This window comes from Alligator sinensis, unplaced genomic scaffold, assembly GCF_000455745.1.
Source record: "Alligator sinensis unplaced genomic scaffold, ASM45574v1 scaffold125_1, whole genome shotgun sequence".
NCBI lineage: Eukaryota > Metazoa > Chordata > Crocodylia > Alligatoridae > Alligator > Alligator sinensis.
In genome coordinates, this window is record NW_005841893.1 from 2,320,728 (window position 1) to 2,325,424 (window position 4,697).

Below are 4,697 nucleotides of genomic sequence, written 5' to 3' on the forward strand. Positions count from 1 at the left end.
AAAACACCTGATCCCAATCTCCCCGAGCCAGCCTTTCGAGCATCAGGTATGTGGAGTTCCACCGAGTCTCCACATCTTGCATGATTTTGTGCTGCAGGATATTCAGCTCTGCTTGTTTGTCCCACTGCATCTTCCCCTCCTTGATGCTCCGGTAGAAGTAGCCTGCCACCTTTCTGCATTTTGAAATGAGCTTGCTGGTGGTGCTGGTGCTGTCACCGGCAACCCTGTCCCCCTCCAAGGCATCCCTAACAATGAGGTGGACCTTGTGTGCCACACAGTGGATGCCAACAAAGCTGGCATCACGGGCCATCTTGACCATATTGCCCCCATTGCCGGTGACCATGAACCCGCGGGTGAGCTCACCCTGCCCAATGAGCCACCCCTGCACCAAGTGGTTCATGGCCCCCATGATCTCTGTTGCTGTGTGGGACTCATCCATCACCTTGACTTGAAGGAGAGCCCACTGATGGCCTGACTGGTCACATCAGTGGCCTCTGAGGGAGAGGTAGGCATGAACTCCACCCTTGCTGCTCCAGATGTCTGAGGTGAAGTGCAAGGCCAACTGCGAACCTGCCTTGCACAGTTCCTCCCTTGAGTACTCCCTACATGCCTCATACAGGGGGGGTGCCACCGTCCTGCTTAAGGTGCTGCATGTGGGAACTTGGTAAGATAGGTCACGAGTGCCATGAGCCACCTGAACCCTGGACACTCAAAAAAGGAGAAGGGCTGGCCATCCAGATCAAGCATCTCCCCAGTGTTCTGGATGACCTCACTCGCCCTTGCAATGCGCCCCACTTTGTCTGTGGCTTTCCCTCACTGCTCCAGGGTGACCTGCCTCTGCTTTGTGGGGATGAGGGCTTTGAAACAAAAGGGGGACTTCCCTTTGGACATGCTTGCACTGGTGCCAGGCTGAGGAGGAGGAAGGGCAAGGGGGTGCTGCCTCCTCAGACGCAGCAGCATCGCTGTGGTGGTGAAGTGTTTCACCTCCTTGCCCCAGTTGATCTGCCTTCAGCAGTGCTGGCAAGTAGTAGCATACTTGGGATCATCTGCCAACTCAAAAATGATCCCACACTACACTACCCCCTTGCTTCTGGGTTGAGGGTGGGGATTCTGCCTTATCCCCCTCCTCAGCAGACATAAGCACAACAACAGAGGAAGCTGAGCTGCCTGCCCCCATAACCTCCTCCAAAGTGCCTTCCAATGAAGGAGACCTGGCTCTAGGGGAACTTTGAGAGTGTGGAGCACAGACTCAGATTCTCCCTCCTTCCCCAGAATTTCCCTGGCTATGGCACTGAGCTCTGGTTCCAGATCCAGCTCCTCTACTGGCACTGGGAGGGTCATGCTGGGAGCTAAAATTGGGGTGGAGGAGACTGCCATGCTGGTGCTGGAGGCTATTTTGGGTGTTAGTGGAGGTGGTGCAGGGTCAGGTATCCCCCTACCCCCTCTAACCCCTCTCCCTCCCCTGCCAGAAGACCTGGCACCTGCCTTTCCAGCATGTTTCATAATGTTTGCTGTGCTGGAAAATGTGTGTGTGTGTCTCGGCCTTTTATAGGCTAAGATCAAGTGTAGAACCTGTTCTTATCAGCTGTAATATCTTGTATGTGTTTAATATATGTGTGTGTAATATATTTTCTATATGCAATATTTCTTCTTCTATCTGTTTAATATATGTGTGTTTACTGTCTTCTATGTATTTACTATATCTTCTTCTATCTGTTTACTGTATCTTCTATCTGTTTACTAGATAGAGAGACTAGATAAAGAGACTAGCAAAAGAGTGAAGAGGCTGACTAGAAAGCCAGCCGCTGCAGCTTTTACACGCTGTTGCTTCCAGACAGACAGTTCACAAAAGGGACAGAAAAGCTTCACACAGAGCCTTATATGCTGTTTCTACATCCCTCCCCCAGAGCACTGTTATTGGAAGGGAGCTCAGGGAAAGATCACAGTCACTGGCAAACTACAGATGTCAATATCAGAGCAGTCTTTCCCCTCCTCCTGCCCCTGTCCCTCTTCTTAGTTTCTGTTTCCCCACAAGACCGCCTTTTCTGAATCGTTGAATCTTTTTCCGAATCAATGTGGATGCTTCAAATCGATTCAGAACTTTTTATGGGTCTCCCGATTTGATTCGGATTTGATGATTAGGCTGCCAAATCAAACTAAATATTATCTGAATTGAATTGGTGACCAAAGTTTCGCACACCCCTAGTGCATACCTCCTGGGTGGCATGGCAGTCTATTAACTTAAATCCTGGGTGCGTCTACACAAGATGCTTAACTGCTCAGTAAGCTAGTTAGTATACAGTAAACGCACACGCCTACATGTGTATGTGCTTACTGCACAGTAAAACCCCCTAATTATGTGTTAATTTGTTACCTGAAAATGCAAGTAGCAAATTTATGCATGATTAGTTACTGTGCAGTTACACACATGTAGACGTTACCCAGGAGCAAGCTTACTCCCAGGTTATCCCTGCCAATTGCGGAGCTGGCCTAAGACTAGTCCCACAGCTCTGGGCTGGGAGCCTTTCCTGCCCCAGGGCTGGGCTGCTTCTATGGCAGCCCCTGGGGCACACCAGCAGGGAGCCTGAGGCCACTCCAGGCCCCTGTGTTCCCCCAACCAGGTTCCAGGCTAGCCTCACCAGCCTGCCTGCACCCCAGTGCCATTGCTTGGCACTGCACTGCTGTGCAGCTGCCAAGCGCACACTGTCCAGGCCCGCAGGCTGCTGCAGGCTGCTGCAGCCTCCTTCCAGGCATGTCAGCTCCCAGGCCTAGCTGCAGCCAGCTTGTAGCTGGCAGTGCCAGCTCCATTTGCCTGCAGCCCACCCCCAGCAACCCGCCCAGAGTCTGGAGATGCTGCGAGGCATTGCTTCTACTATGCAGCTGCCAGTCCCATGCCATGTGCCTATGCTGGGTGCTGCAGGCAGCTGTCCAGGCCCAGCAGCACAGGGACAGCCACACAGAGTCCCGGAAAGCTGGCACAGTATCCCCGATGGCATCCTTCTTGCCCAGGCCTGTGCCCAAGCCTGTGCTTGCCACCTGGGGCCCCAACTGGTTCAAGGAAGAGACTAGTGATTTCATGATGCTGTAGGGTGAGGCAGAGGTGCAGCACCAGTTCAGGTGGGGCAGGTGCTCCAACACCCACACCTATGAGGTGTTGTCAGGCTGGATGTGGGAGCAAGGGCACAACTGGTCAGCACAGCAGTGCCACATATAGGTCAAGGCTTTGCAGGCATCAGTCCGGCAGTGCCTGCAAGCCTATGCCCTTTATACGGTAATTGATGGACATCCCGGCGCCCTGGGACCCAGGCCACAGCCATGCTGTTTATAGCAGCATGGGGCAGGTGGTGAGGGACCACCAGTGTCCCATGAGATGGCTGAACATGCACTCTACCAGGGCATGGTTTTGGCCAAAGCAGCAGTTAAATCAGATTTATTAGTATAATTTTCTATAGCACCAAGCACAATTGATCCCTAATTGGTTAGGTGCTATTCTAACACAAATAATGACTTATGAAGGAAGAGAAATCAATCCTGAGTTAAGACCAAACACACACAAGTTTCACTCCAGGGGCAGAAGTCTGAATTCCTGCAAGATTTGAGCATTATAAAAACTTGTGAAAACAAAGCATAGTAGGAAAATCTGAAGAGTTTTTGTAATAATTAATAGCTTTTTATATAGCTTTGCAAAATTCTACCTGCATGTTTGCCCAGGTGTATGCTTAGTGGGGACATGTGGGGAAAGGGAATGAGGAGTGTCGATTTTTTTTTTCATTATTTCCATTCTTCAGGGTAGAGGGCAGGAAGGAGACATCAACATGTAAAATCTTTGGGGCCATCCTTTTTGTCCTCTGTGGACGTAGTTCTTTATTGCACCTTAGACTAATGAGCAGTAAAACATCACCATCTACATGTGCGCAGGACTTACTGCACAGTAAATTAGCATAACGCATGGTTTGCTAGTACTGAGAAAGAGAGGCTGCTTTCAGACATTAAAAACAAAACAAAACACCAGCACTTTAAACTCTACAGGCTCACGTGCCAAGCCCACAGCATGTCTAGAAGAGGCACGTTAGTTGGACCTGGCTTGCCCAATGTCTGTATGGATCGGGTGCTTTAGTCGGGCTTTTTTGGTCCTTTTATTGAATCACTGATTGAATCAGCTATTCGATAAAAGCACCAAAAAGCCCAGCTGAAATGTCTGATCTACACAGACACTGCAAAGCCAGGTTGATCTACCGCACTGCTTCTTCTGGTAAAGTGCGTTTTTAACTTTTTTTTTTACATCTGCAAGCAGCCACAGGTATTAGATTAACTGCACAGTAGCTACTGCACAGCAGTGCACATATAGATGCTGACCAGGAAAGGGAATGGGAAACACCATGGGCTTCTAATCCATGTTGAGCTTCATAGGCGGCTCGTGGGGGGGGCCATGGGGGCACACGTGCTCCCCCTGAGATTGGCTGCCACTGCTGGCTTCTGCAGGTGGTCACTGCTTACCACTTGCCCTCAGGTGCTATGGAAATAGAGGTGATGATTATTCAGTGGCTGGTTGGAAGCATTTGCTAATGGCCAGGCATAAGCCATTAAAATGCTTTTTAAAATCATTATCTTTTTATGGCTAAATTATTGCTTTCCATTTAGAAACATGTTGCTGTTCAACTGGAGGTGAAACATTTCACCTCTTTCAGGAAAATGAA

General features: G+C 49.9%; 1 pseudogene; it reads left to right on the plus strand.

The window, feature by feature from the left end:
* The first annotated feature begins 1,533 nt into the window (after window positions 1-1,533).
* LOC112549319 lies at window positions 1,534-1,647 on the plus strand (annotated as a pseudogene).
* Window positions 1,648-4,697: the final 3,050 nt, after the last annotated feature.